Raw genomic sequence first — 15,050 nt, 5'->3', positions numbered from 1 at the left:
ATAGTCCCTTTAGTAACTTTCAATGGCAGGGGACTATTTTTGGGCAGTGTGTAACATCACTATGCCTGTTATGTCCTTGTTTATTACGCCAGAATGAGAGCCATATCTGCCTAGAAAATTGCAACTTTTAATTTTGTGTCGGTCTTAGTACAAGATGTAACTACAGAAGAGTCAAGTTTTAAATAGGAAACATATCCAAACTCTTTGGTTATTTTTTAGCATGATGCTAATGGTCTAATCAGATTCAATGGATTATGCTAAGCTATGCTAAAAGTGGTAGCGCCAAACCCGGAGATCAGCTGAATAGATTCCAAAATGGTAAAAATCAAATGTTTAACTCTAGGGAAGCTGGAAAATAAGTATATTTTCAAAAAAAAAGAGTCCGTTTTAATAGCTTAATGCACAAAATCATAGCTTTGTAAGGATGTTAAGCATCAAGCTCTTTAAGTGTATAATACTGTAGGATAACAACAGCAACACAAAACTGCATCATTCTTGTGTTGTTGGGCGTGGAACAGTTTGTCAATTTAAGATCTTTGTGTCTTCGTCCATTTGTGCTTTTCAGAGAACGGTCATGCCGTTATGTACCAGACCTTAACTTTGGTATGCAGTGAACTGCGAAATATTGTTGAACAGGTTTGCTTTTCTGGTCTGATGCATTTGTATGATTATGAATGGAAGCCCATGAAAGTTCTCGTTTGACCGTCCCTTTACGGCGAGATGCTCTTGCTCCAGAAATCAAAAGTTAGGTGCAGGCATGGCATATGCTGCAACGTATTATGCACACCCACGCTTGACTAATATTAGATAATATTACTGAAGCATTTATTTCACTTTGTCAGCATCATTGTGATGTTGTACATTGCACTGTCAGACAAAATGGTAAAACAATTTGCCCAAACTGTCACTGGGACAGTACCCTTTCAAAAGTTCCTAATATCTACCATTTAGTTATAGATACGTGTAATAGATACGTTTGGTACCAAATGTGACCTGATCCAGCAAAATGAGTCACAGTGACCCAAATTTCAAAATTGAGATTCAAATGATTCTTAGTTGAAGTCATACCTTGAATGGTTTTAAAGATATATACATTTGAATTATGGTCATCTGCCCTCTTTTTCCAACTGAAAACCTGAGAAAATCGAAGTTTTTTGCCCGTTTTTTTTTTGTATTTATCTTTCAAAATCCATTGCATTTTTAAAGGGATAAACTATTTATTTTACAGCTTAATTTGACCAAAGACATTAATATAAATGCTATTAAACCAGGCTGAAGCTCGAATTATTGTAAAGTACTTATTTTAATAAACGATTTACTAAAATCAGAAAGATTGACATGAGTGCAACATTTCTGCTAGAGAGAGAAAATGTGTGTGTACGCGTGCGTGTGCATGAGAGAGAGAGAGAAATTGAGAGAGGCAGAGAGACAAGCAAAAAGAAAACAAATAATGCTAGCCTATGCAAACATTTCTTTGTGTAGGCTAGTTGACAATAACATTGTAACAAATTCATAACGGAGATACCAACAGTTAAATATTGGGTTAAAATAATTGTTTATACAGAGCGCTGCGAGTCTGACAGGAGGATGGCTGGACCAATCCCATGCCCCGGTGCTTCCCATTGACAAATGATCATCGTTTGTGAAGATTTCTAAGCTTTTTGATTGGCTCAATATACAACGTGTTACACCATATTTGGAGAGACAGTGACGTTTCAGGGGAAACCCGGGAAATGCTCCGAGAGGATTTGAGAAAAGCAATGTTCATTTCCAGCGAATTTAGTAAAACTTTTTCAACTTTAACATTCATTTAAATAACATAATTATTTGGACTACGAAACTTTGGGAGATTATTTTTGAATGTCTGTTCTCTGAAATGAGCTTTTTTATTATTTCAATGTTTTTCCACAGTATCGATCCATATCTTAAAATGAAACGTTGCGACTTCCGACTTATTTAACCAGAGCGGATCACAAATAGGCATCATTGATATACTAATATGCACTCTTTGGAACCAAAATCTAACTTCGAGGTACTAATATTAACTCTTTTGGTATAAGGGTGTACTTTTTAATTTACACCCCATCAACTAAGGTTGAACACCCTGTGATTTAATTTAAGACTATAGTCTCGCATATTTAGTGCACTCAAAAATAGGCTAGTATTATTACTTAACTTCTGCTGCTTGACTCCTCAGTGTAAGGATTATTATGAAATTATTATTAATATTTAAACGTGGGAATACCCCATGCTATCTAATAAAGAAGTGTGGGTATACCCCGTATACCTTTGCATACCCTGCACTACACCACTGGTGCCACCCCAGTGACAGCCACGGCCATTTTTGGACCATTTTTTTTCTGACAGTGTAGAAAATGCACAGATTGAACCTTCTTCAGGTTCACGATTAAAAAGATACAAAATAATTACAATCCTGATTCCAGTTCTTCTCTACGCTCACATCATAACTTAACAGTCCACGGACATAGATTCAACAAATCATTATTTTATTGTCAATAGTAGTTCACCATAGACAGATATTGAGTTTGCTGTGCTCGTCTCAATTCCAAACTCGGAAGATAAAAACTTTTATTTTGAAAAACTGCTCACGTCAAACATTTATGCGAGTCACCTCCATCTCGCCTTTTCGAAAGTCTGCATGGATTTCCCATCACTGTATATCACTGCCGTTGAGAGGAGAGGACCAAACACACAGCAGCAGTCCAAGATTATCTGCGTGTCTACAACTGTGATTTATCTGCGCTGCTCTCCGTTACTCATGCCACGCGCTGCACCCAGCTCGTTTTTCACAGCCTCCGCTTGGCATGTCTTTATTAGGGGCAGATTAGAATGTGGGACAAAATAAGTACTGTCGTTGACCGAGTTTATGAAATTTTAAATAACGCAGGGAGCAATAGAAAGCGTTCTCGCAGGTGAAAGCACAGGGCCATAAATATGAATAGGTCTGACGGCATAATAACGCATTTTTTCCCATATATTCTTCTTGGACTTAGCCGGTAAAGAATTTATTATATTTTCTTTATCCCAGTATTGGAATGAGGATTTTAAAATATTGCGTGCAAAGATGCATTTGAATGCACATCAGACCAGGCAGGGCCGGCTCTCCACAGAAAAGCTGTGTGCAATATCGTTTTGCGTAAACATAAAATTATTCATTGAATTTATATTTAGTGTGGCACACAACTCATTTTTATGGCTGAAAGGAGAGACGGAGATCACAGATGCACGCAGCAATGAGAAACGTAATTGACTGATCGCAGGGAAAATGTGAAATTATCTCGAGTTTCCACTTTTGAATGACTGCAAAATGCAGTATTTAATGTAATAAACCACTCCAGCCCTCGATGTTCAGTATTAAACGCACCTGACACAAAATACTTGAAGAATGTGTTTGTGCATACATGCACATCTAAAGCTTTCTGTTGCTATGTACACTTTCAAATCCTTGAATCTGTTAGCACAGAATATGTAACAGTTCTAAATATCTCAAAAGCTGTTTATCTTTTTTCACAATAACACAACCTCAGCATTGCTACAGGCAAACAATACAATAAGATTTACTGCATCATGTCATTTTATACACATTTATTGATGCTTTTGCTGGAAATGAGAAAATAGCTCATATACTAACAATGAGAATGTGTTTCTGTGGTATATAAGCTTTCAACATTCATCTCTGCAGAGGAGCCTAATCCTCCCTCAGCCCCACAGTGACGGGAACTTAATATTTTACTTCTGGAAGATTAGCTTATTTTTTTCACTTTTCACAAAGCTCAGCATGTAATACACCATGATGTCTGACAGATAAGCAAATCCGTGAAAATCCACCATATTTTTCAGTCTTAAAGAAAATGTACACATTTAAGAAACAATGTGTTTGGCCAAATAAATATATTTTTAATAATAATAATAATAATATGCTGACTTTCCAGGGGCTTTTTACCTCTAATTAATTTTCCATGATTGCAATTTTGATGACCAAAATATGACCAAAAAAATACATGGATGGGTCAAAAATAAACAAACGTAAACTTTCTGGCAGGTGCCACCCCACATCCCGTGTAGGGTGAGTCCCTTCCTGGCCCCTCCAAAGAAAATTTATGATATTAAACATTTCAAACTTAGAATTTGAATTAAACATATTAATTGATACAACGCAGTAGTTCTGTTGGTTAGTAGCCTGATTTTTCTGAACTATAATTACACAGAATTTATAATATATATATTATTGTGTTTTATAGTGATGGGGATGAGACCGCCTATGCGGAGTCCGAGTCAAGACCGAGTCTTTGAAGGGTCGAGACAGAGTCCGTTGGTTTTCAAATACAGTCGAGTCCGAGTCAAGACCTAGTCCTTTAGGAGTCGAGACCAAGACCATAAAACATGTCAGTTTTCATATTGATGATTTAAAATCACCCCAGTTAATAATCAACAGTTAGGCCTACAGACTAAGCTAGATTGGGAATTGTTTAGAGGAGCAGTTTTAACGTCTTAATATGGACTATGCTTTTACTATCATTAAAAAAATCCCTACCACATGCATCATCTTCTTTCTATCTTTCCAAGAGATAAATAAACTGTTCTGATGGAAGTATCTTTGCATTGCATGGGATGTCATTTTCAAATAATGCCCGTCAACATTGAATTTTATTAATATTGCTATGTGTTGTGTTTTTTTATATGAACATAAAAAATGTGTTGGTCTCGAGGACTCGGTCTGAAATTACGAGTCCTTCTCCTCCCACTGTGGTCCGAGACCGAGTCAAGACCGAGTCTTTGAAGGAACAAGTACCAGATGAGTCAGAGAAATCAGAAATCGGGAGTCGAGTACTACATCACTAGTGTTTTATAAAATTTTATAAAACTGAGCCCCATGGCACAATCTCACCCCTAAGGTGGCCCGCCCCCAGCAAACCACTAGGTTAGAAAATGTCCATATTTAGCCCAACAACCCAGCACTAAACAATCCAGCAATGGTTAATTTATTAGCAGTTGTGTTTGTCCCTTTTGATGCAACCATATAACTGAACCGTGCCCGAGCGCGATTGTCCCCCCTCCCTAATCCCCCAGAAGCACACACTCACACTGTACATTTATCGATCCGAGCCCGAACACGCTTTTGTCATTAAGATGCCATTGTTTTGAAGAAATCAGGACGTAAGGCACTAGAGCCCATATTATCATGAGTCTGAGTCAATTGGGATGCGAATGCTCACATGCATCATATTGCTTAGTAGATCTGTCGCATGTGCCGCTCAGACATTCACGTAACCCTGCACAGCAAAATCACCAGTGTTAAATTTTCAGGGATGGTGTTAAATACACAGTGTTGATGCTGTTTTAACACTATCTGGTAATAAAATAACACTGACATTGCTAGGCCAGTGTTATATTCACGACAGTGTCAGTGTAAAACAAGGGTGTTATCAGATTTCACTCTGAGCGGTGTAAATCAAGCCACGCCTCCACTAAACATTTCCTGTCAGGGATTTTACCGCCATTTTCTTTCACAGGAGGACTGAAGAGATCAGGTAAATCAGTCTCATAATATTCACATGGTTTAGCTAAATTAAACTGTTATTTCTCTGTCTGACTCTACGCAGCCATATGCCAAAAAACCTAAATAAGATATTTTTCCCATTTTATTTCCCCTTTGTTCGTTATTTGGTTCAGTTTAATCAGAGCTACCTTGTGTTACGTTGTTCCCTTGTTAGTTTAGTATAAAGTTAAACTGCTAGCTAAAAGTTTAAAACCAAGAAGGATAATTTTAACAGGAGATATGAACGAAAGAATTGAACCATGATAAATGCACTAACTTACAAATTGAAGGTATGAAATTAAGTTAAATGAAAGCTCGTTTATTCACCATATGATGCTCGTTATAAGGTAATCATACAGGCTAGATACCGTGAGTTAACGAGGTCGTTTACATGCACGTGAGTGCACGGATATCGGTTAATTATTCAAATTACTGAAAAACACGGAGAAAACCGCAACCGCATCGTCATGTGTTTTTCTAAGATGTATGCAAACAGGGGAAATATCGCCAAACCTCACAATATATCATCATTTGTATGCACAGATTGGATGCATTGTGTGTTGTATGCTTTTCGTGGCGCTAGATGTCAGACAGATGCAAATGGCAAATACATACGAAAGTGTAAAACGTGTATGGCGAACATTTGTTTTTCTGTCATTATAGATGCTAGTTTGGTGAAAGTTCACACTGAGTGCTTCAAATCATTCAGAAGAGATGCTGTTTTTAGGGCAGTTTATTAAAGAAGACCTGACATGGATGACTTCCAATGAGAAACGACTGCTAATACTTATATAAATTCATTACAGAAGGTAAGTTTATATATTTATACATATAAATCATTTTATTTGACATAACTGAACAGTTAACCAATCTTTTTAGTATATGTAGTTTTGTACATATTATTATTATTATTATTATTATTATTATTATTATTATTATTATTATTATTATTAATAATCTGGAAAGAAACTCACATGACCTGCTGCCAACTTTAATAAAAATATATTATCTTCTCATACATCGTTTTGCTATTGATGTCATATTAAATAGCAATCAAATTGATTACTATTTTGAAAATGTATAAATGAAGATTCATATTTTGTCTTGAGTGCTGTTTTTAATATAAAAAGAATGTTGAGTTTTCAGAGTCTTTATTGTCATTTTTTGTGATAGGACCCTACCAGACTATATTTGAATACGGCATACCCATGAATTCTGGAACTGTTATTCCTTAACCCAGTTTGGAGGATAAGAGCTTACCAACTAGTTATGTGAGTACACACAGTACATTTTTGTACTGTACACTGTCTCTAACATGATTTATTATACTGAGATGATTTTGATTCAAATAACGGTTAAAACTGCACCCTTTTTGGTATTTTCTTGACTCTTTTTGTCTTTGAAAATCTGCAGAAATATGCTGAGGTGATGTATTGCAAAATAGCCAACATACAACAATATGGATGACCCTCTGTCTGGTCAACAGGAGTTTAAATATGGTAAGTGTACATGGGTTTGCTACTTTTACGGTTTTAAAGTTTAACTGTATACTCATGGTGTTTAAATTCTGTTTTGCTAGGACGGGACAGTGATGTGGCAGCTCTTCCCTGGCTCATTCACCTCTTGCCTTCATTTGTGAAAGGAAGAAAGACTGGAGAGGGTCAATGTGCAACTGAAGCTACTGATTGTGCGGTGTAAGTTTTTTTAGTATTTTGTTCTAGTTATTTATTCAGCAGTTAGTTTGCTTGCATTGTTCACCCCATGTAAATGCATACAAGTTCATAAATACACATCAAATACATTCATCAAATACACTCTTTTAAAACACTTAGGTGATGAGCATCAATCTATGCTTTGAGGGGAATGAATCAGCACAGCCCTGCCTGCACTGCGTTGGGAACAGAAGTTGCATCCAGAATTTTTGCATCATTCTGGACCAAAAAGCCATTCCCTCCATGATGAAGACCACTGATGCAGCCTTCGACTACATCATGAGTAAAACAACTACAGAACTAAATACCAGGTTGGAACGTATTTAAGAAAAATGAAACGTCTTTTGAATTGAAATGTCTGTTTTGTTATGGATAAATCTTTAGTATTGTGAAGGATAAGCATTTCTGCCTGCCAGTAAGGTAATTGCAGTGTATTTTAATGTTCAAGTTTTGAGTAGGGTGGCTAATTTTTTTAAAACTCTCATTTGATATATTAAAGACCTTATAATAAGTGGTTTTCATGTCACTGCGCTGTGGTATAAGATAACTTTCATTATTCCATACTGTATTCTGTTTCTAATTGTAGCTGAGGTATTTAAATAAGCAGTGTTAAATGCAAAGTGTTGTGTGTATCAATGTAAATATTTAATGTGATGTACTTTAATAAAAAGAGGTTTTGCAATATTTCTTGTCATTTGTCTTTTATAGAAACAACCCATTAGCAACAAAAGTGGCTATTAATCAGTATTTTAACACTTAACATTGTTGAATTCACATTACACCGGTGTTGACTTTAAATTAGGAGTGTTAATTTTTAACACTGTATTTCTGTGCCAACACCAGTGTAGTGTGGAAACAACAATGAACAGTGTTGAACAAAGCGTAAAATTTAACAATATTGAGTGTTAAATTAACATATAATGAGTGTTGTTAAATTAACACTACACTTTTGACTAAATTAACACAGTGTAGTGTGGACACATATACACACTTTTCCAGTGTTAAATTTGACACCCTGGGTGTTATTTTAACACCAGTGATTTTGCTGTGTGCTGCGCGCACCTGAAGACTTTTACGAAGGAAGATGAAGGTGAGTGGTCGCGCAATGGATCCATTTGGAAGCGCGCGATTTGCATTCACACTGTGGATTATGCACCCGAGCCCACATCTGCAAGCGGGCCAGGGTGCAATTAACCAAAACATGCCCGGGCACGGTATGAACCAGGTTTTGGGGGTCAAACTTATACATTTGTGTAGCTGAAAATCAGATCTACGCTTACAGAATTTTTTTGTGCACCTAAAATTTGTGCAAAGATACATTTCAACATATTAAATGAAGCATATCTTCATCTTTCACAGCTGAAGATGTGACACTTGAATAATACAACTATGCAGCTGTGCAGGGGACTACATAATTGTAGATGACAGAGCCCTGTGGACCAGCTATCCATCTGCCCAGGTGAAAATGAGCAGCTCTGGTGTGTACTGAGTTTTAGTGAGCTGTCTGCCGGCCTGCTGAGGCAAAGAAAGAGTGAAACCTGATTATTCTACCTTGACATGGTAAAGGTCATTATAGACAGGGGCTTGCATTTTTCTCTTGAGCTTCAAGAATAGTCTGTGTAAGAAAACCAACTCTTGTGCCAAATGCCTATGAAACAAAACAATAAAGACTAAAAATAATAACAGAGGCATATTCAGTGGGCATTTTAGACGATGGGGACTAAAACGGTAAAAAATACAAAGTTTACAATGTAATTGGAATAAAGATGAATGTTTTTGTAAAACATGAAAGCTAATAAATAAAAATCAAACTCCGGGACAAGCAATAAGAGCTTAAAAACCGGCTATACAAATAGGTTATCATACAATTTTAAAATGCACTGTAAAACTTTTATTGCATATGCAAAGTTTCTATTCCTATTTTCTACAGCAGGTGCTGCGCAAGCTCTGCAGTCTTGATCCTTTGATTGTTGCAGACTTCAGCTCTACTGAGATAATCTCACTGTGACTATCATCATCCAAGCCACATCAAAGCTGGGTAGTCCGCAGAGAAAGAAAAAGCCCTGCATTGTTCACATTCTATTCAAATACGTGAAAAAGTCGTTTACATTGTAATTGGTTTGAAGCCAGAATTGGGAAAGAAAATACACAACAGGAATGGGGCAGTGTTGCATCATAGGTTCGAAGATGAGGAAACACAGATAGTGATAAAATAAAAATGCATGGATTAAATGCATTTTAAATGGCCATTCACATTATAACAATAATAACGATAACTAGAGAATAGCGGAGTTTACACCACAACTATAACGCTAAATATACAAAAACGATATTGTTTGGATCACTTGCTAAGCGATTTTTTTCCAACTGATGAATGATAAACCAATGACGGCCAATCAAATCTATTTGAATCTAAAGTGCATACTTATTTAAAAGGGCAGGCACTGTGGAGAAGCTCACTGCTGAGGTCCATTACATAAAATTACTTCAGGTGAATCGCTTCAGCGCTGTTGCATTTGCAGTAAAATTGACTTACCAAAAGGTAAGATTAGATTAGACAAACTAGATTCACTGTCTAGAGCAGTGTTTCTCAAACTTCTTCAGCCCAAGGACCACTTTATCTTGCAATTTTTTTTCTGAGGACCACCTAACAGAATCCCACTCTAACACGCCCCCCAAAACAAAACAAAATAGGAAGGATAAGCTAAATTTAAGTTTAATATGCAACTGTTTCAAGTCAAAACTAATTTTTTAAACACAAATGCAATGCTATGTTCAGAAATTATTATATGAATTTTATTTCATTTGAAAAAGTAAATGTGAAATGAGTTGCAGCTTATGAAAAAATATGAAAAAACTGCAATTAAACATACTGTAACAGCCTAGGTCCCACTTAATGTCATTCCAAAGAGCCATTAGTTTAAAACTGGTGGTGGATATATGAAGTCTATGGTTTTAACTATGGTAACAATACAATGCTGAAAAAATATGCTCCCCTTAATGTCCAAAATCACTGAAATTACAGAGATTTTACACACGAAACAAAAACTAGTACATTACAAAACTAATAGATCTGTGGATTTTAGCTGCTTTCAGTTGACGCTTGATCCTTCTTTTGACTCATCTTTGGTTTAGCCACCAATCTATTTTTACGTTATTAAAACAGAATGGCAAGAACTGATATCACAGTTTCACAAGTGCATTAAAAAACTACTTAAATAAGTGACGATTGTATAAACACTTGCCTAGTTTAGGTCATCTTTTGGCGGACCACTGGGGGGGTTTGGCGGACCACTAGTGGTCCGCGGACCACACTTTGAGAATTACTGGTCTAGAGATACGTTGGAAACATCTTACAGCCATGTAAATGCAACAAAAACAGCATACTAAGTTTTTATTAAAGGAAATATGCAATATTAGTTAATGTCATGTAAAGTAAATGATTTGCGCGAGTATTGTGCATAAAGTTATCTTTATCTTCCGGTGATGTGGATGTATTGTTATAGTTAACTTTATAATGTGAACGGCCCTTAAGTCTATTTACACTAAAGTGTGCCACTTGTATTAAAATGTATAGAAGACATCAGAACAGCCAAAATGGCAGCTCTGGTAAAGAAAGTCATATAAAAAAAAAAAAAAGAAGGGGACTGAGATGCTTCACAATACAGCTCAAGTAAATGTGGCAGGCTTAACAACTTCCAGGACACTTCCACAAAGCATCCAGCACCAATTACCTTCTTTGCCTATTCGGTCCGTCTCATCTCTCCAGCTGCAGGGCGAAATGGTATTTTGGGCCTGTGACGTTATGGATGTTGGTTAGCATTCATCTCTCTGCCTAGAGGCCATGCAAATCTGCCTAATCAATGCAGGATATTTACCATGGCTCTGCTCAGAGATAACTGACAGGCCGGGCGAGCCGTGCCAGTATCCTACTGGGTACAGAAAGCAGGAGGGAAGTACAGAAGGAAAGAGCGGCAGAGGCCAGCATCTCAATTAGGGGAAATTTGGTTATTCTGAGAAAGTTTATGAAAAAGAATTTTTTTTTAATGAGATTATACAGAGTCTGCTCAAAGACTTCTGATGTGAGCTACAAGACAAACAAATGTAAATTATTCAGTAAAAAATAAAGATTTTTATGCTTGGCATCACATACTAATGCAGACAAAGTATGTGATGTTTTGTACTTATTGTCATTTTACTGTTTATTGTTGTGTGTAAAGTTTATCCTGTTATTAAATCCCTTCACCCACTGTTTTTGTGATCTCTATGTTAATCAATAAGGGTCCTTATGCATGCAGCGCGTATTGCTTGCTGATCGCGTCTATGCGGTTTGTGTGATGACAAATGTATTTTTATGCTTGGAGGGCCCTCTTCTTGTCGTGGGGCCCCAGGCAATCGCCTGCATTGCCTGTTGGTCGGGCTGGCCCTGCTGGTATGTTTATGAAGACTTGGCAATAAGTGGTGGGTTTATGCTAGGAAGTCCGGAGAAAGCTAAGATTCATCTTAATAGCAGTTTCTAGTCTAGTTTCTAGTTATGTTTCATGCCCATTTTTTGAAGCTAATCAACTTTTCTCAGAATACAACTTTAAAATGTCATGAATACAGAAAGCTCTATTTGGGGCCCATATGGTGTTATGGCACACTTTTTCTTTCTATTTGTATCCTAAATAGCAGTCACCAAAATAAAATTGAACCTGTTGTGCTAAACTGCTTTTATGTTCGAGTCCAAAACAAGCTAGCTAGAGAAATTTATTCTAATAAAACCTAAAGAGCTGACACGGTTCATTAATTCATCACTAAGACTTTCCTCACGTTAAAGACTCTTCAGAGAGTCTTGTAGAAAAGCAGTGACTTAATACAAATCCATTTTGCAGTATAAACATTACTATGGTTTGATAGCTTAATAGTTTCAGTGCTTGATAAAAAGCTATACAAATTTAGTGCGGCTGACCTGTTGACCTGTGACACAGCTTTTCCATTGAATTATTTCTTTTCATTTGGCTTTTCTTGCAGGGTTATTTAATTGAGGTCAGAGAGCAGCATGTGAACAACACAAGACATTTCATTTACTGTATAGCACTGAAATAAGTGCAATGTGAACACACAGCGAGACTACATTAACATAGATAACCTATTAGAAAGTAGCAGTCAGTTCTGGCACACCTGCAGTTCTTTATTCACATAAAAAAATTCACGTTTCTCTTTATCTTCACTTAATGTTTAAAAGGAAGAATGTGAAAATAACAGTTTTATATGTTTGACAAAAAGTGAGAGTACTGTATCAAAATTTCAAGTGATCAAAAAATCTTAATTTCCTTGACAGGACGAGCAAATATTTACAATGATATTTTGTATCATGCCAAGTCAATCTTATCTGAACCGCATAGAGACAGAGCGCCGCGCGTCATAACCTGAAAACCACGCCCACCGGGGGGGAAAACAATCCAACCGTCTCCATTGACTTTGTATTGCGAGAGGCTGCCTCCTTGTCATTTCTGGCTTATAACAAAAAACAGAATAATGCCTAAAAACTGCTGTGTGACAATATGTACAGCTAACAAGCCAAAGAACCCAGAAATAAGTTTTTATAAGCTGTCGAGCCGTAAAACCCTGTCTTTAAGGAGAATAAAGTGGATCGCCGACTACGTTTCCCCCTATTGGACGCAGTTCTACTAATAGAAGTACTATGAAAAGTTGCCTGTTTCCATTTTTGTGTCTTTAAACGCTCGTTTTTGGGGTCGACAGCTTATAAAAACTTATTTACAGATTAAAATTAAAAACAGAATAATACATAAAAGCTGCTGTGTGGCAAGGTGTACAGCTAAAAAGCCAAAAAACCCAGAAATAAGTTTTTTTTAAGCTGTCGACCTCATAAAACGAGCGTTTAAAGAAACAAAAGTGGAAACAGGCAACTTTTCATAGTACTTCTATTAGTAGAACTGCGTCCACTAGGGGGAAACGTAGTCGGCGATCCACTTTATTCTCCTTAAAAGCTGGGTTTTACGGCTCGACAGCTTATAAAAACTTATTTCTGGGTTCTTTGGCTTGTTAGCTGTACATATTGTCACACAGCAGCTTTTAGGCATTATTCTGTTTTTTGTTATAAGCCAGAAATGACAAGGAGGCGGCTTCTCGCAATACAAAGTCAATGGAGACGGTTGGATTGTTTTCCCCCCCGGTGGGCGTGGTTTTCAAATTTGCATATCGGCGCTCTGTCTCTATACACTACTGGATTAGCATATCCTCTGCCAAAGCTGCAGATGTAAATCCTGTTGATATACTGTAGGAGCAAGCGTGTGATTTGCAGTCCATACAGAAGCCAGAGCATTATTTTCACAGGAGCTTCCCCTATACCAAATCGATTATACAGCACCAGGGAAAGTGCTGACACTAGAATAATCTCTTAGATTTAGAAAGTTGCTGTCATGTTTTTATGCCCTATCTGAGTTAAGGTTCAAGCATGTTCAACATGTTTGAAGATGCAGAGGTTTTGTTTTGAAGAAGCAAAGAATCACTGGGAGTGTGGTAATGCTGACATCATAATCATGGAAACAGCGGTGACGCTGACATCATAATTATGAGAAAAGCAGTAATGCTGACATCATAATCATGGGAATAGTGCTAATGCTGACATCATAATAATGGGAACAGTAGTGACACTGACATCATAAAAAGGGAAACAGAGGTGATGCTGACCTTATAATCACTGGGGGCAGAGGTGATGCTGACACCACAATTGCTGGAAACAGTGGTGATGCTGACATCATAAATATGGGAACAGTGGCGATAATGACATCACAATCATAAAAACAATGCCGATGTTTTAATGGCTACTGAGCTAAAGGAAAATGTGTTTTATTGCATTTTTTTCTTGGAGGAAAAAATGGAGTTAATTTTAAAAATTGTGAAATCTTTTTAGATTTAAAGCAGTCAAATAGCCCAGTGGTGGTTAATTGAATGAATAAGAGTGATTTAATCAGACAGATATAATTAAATGAACTTTTCAATCAACTAATTTACAGCAATAAAGTGGTGAGGAAAACAGAGCTGAACATTGGACTCTCAGAAATATGTTGCATTAAACATTTTTTTTTCCAAATCACAGTCTTCAGCTGCTTGTGGGAGGTGTAAAGTTTCTCACCTACTTGAGAAATATTGTGCATGTCTGCCATTGTAGTCTGTGACCAAAATACAACCTGCTTATAAAAGGCAAGCAAACAATCATATTTAGACATGGTTTCGACAAATTTAATGGAATAGATGCCACACAATTGCACAAATCAGATTAAGGGCTGTTGCACTGAATGATTCTTCAGTGAGAAAAAGTAAATCTCTTAAATATGGGTATTTTTTTTTAAAAATACAAATTTTGTAGCAAAAAGCTGAAATTATTGCATTTTTATGAAGTCATTTTGTTAAAGATCAGATTCAGAATGATTATCAAAACATACACACAGTTAAAATTAGTAAATAACATTTTGGCTTCAGTTTTTTATAAATTGGGTAAGTGCGGTATTACATATTAACAAGTTTTTTCATGCAAATGTTTTCACTTAATTGATGAGATAACTCGCCAATGGCAGGGAAAGAGTTAACATGCCCATGGACAATGCCTGCTAGTGATCTGCATGTGTAATTTGGTGTCACCACGAACAATGACACAGAAGTATAAATGAAAACTGATGCATAACCGATGGCAAAAAGGTTATGCCGTAGGTCCTACGCAGAAGTATAAATCGCACTTGAGATTGAGTGAAACAAGGCAATAAAGAATTCCA

At 36.7% G+C, this 15,050-nt stretch overlaps 1 protein-coding gene and 1 long non-coding RNA gene across 16 annotated transcripts in view; one reads left to right on the top strand and one right to left on the bottom strand.

Annotated features, from left to right (window-relative positions):
* The window catches only part of nrxn3a (neurexin 3a), a 375,985-nt gene that overhangs the window by 18,044 nt on the left and 342,891 nt on the right, over positions 1-15,050 (bottom strand). The gene's annotated exons all lie outside the window — the stretch shown is intronic.
* LOC135733471 (uncharacterized) lies at positions 5,327-7,378 on the top strand. Of its 2 annotated transcripts, XR_010526957.2 has the most exons (5): positions 5,327-5,552; positions 6,224-6,369; positions 6,734-6,831; positions 6,974-7,059; positions 7,140-7,368. It is a non-coding gene; the product is annotated as an uncharacterized lncRNA (long non-coding RNA). The 2 variants fall into 2 exon arrangements; XR_010526956.2 differs by lacking the exon at positions 5,327-5,552 and having other exon boundaries at positions 6,106-6,369; positions 7,140-7,378.

This window comes from Paramisgurnus dabryanus, chromosome 17, assembly GCF_030506205.2.
Source record: "Paramisgurnus dabryanus chromosome 17, PD_genome_1.1, whole genome shotgun sequence".
In the NCBI taxonomy this organism is placed as follows: domain Eukaryota; kingdom Metazoa; phylum Chordata; class Actinopteri; order Cypriniformes; family Cobitidae; genus Paramisgurnus; species Paramisgurnus dabryanus.
Note: the sequence above shows the minus strand (reverse complement) of the source record. Positions and strands in the feature narration are given on the sequence as shown.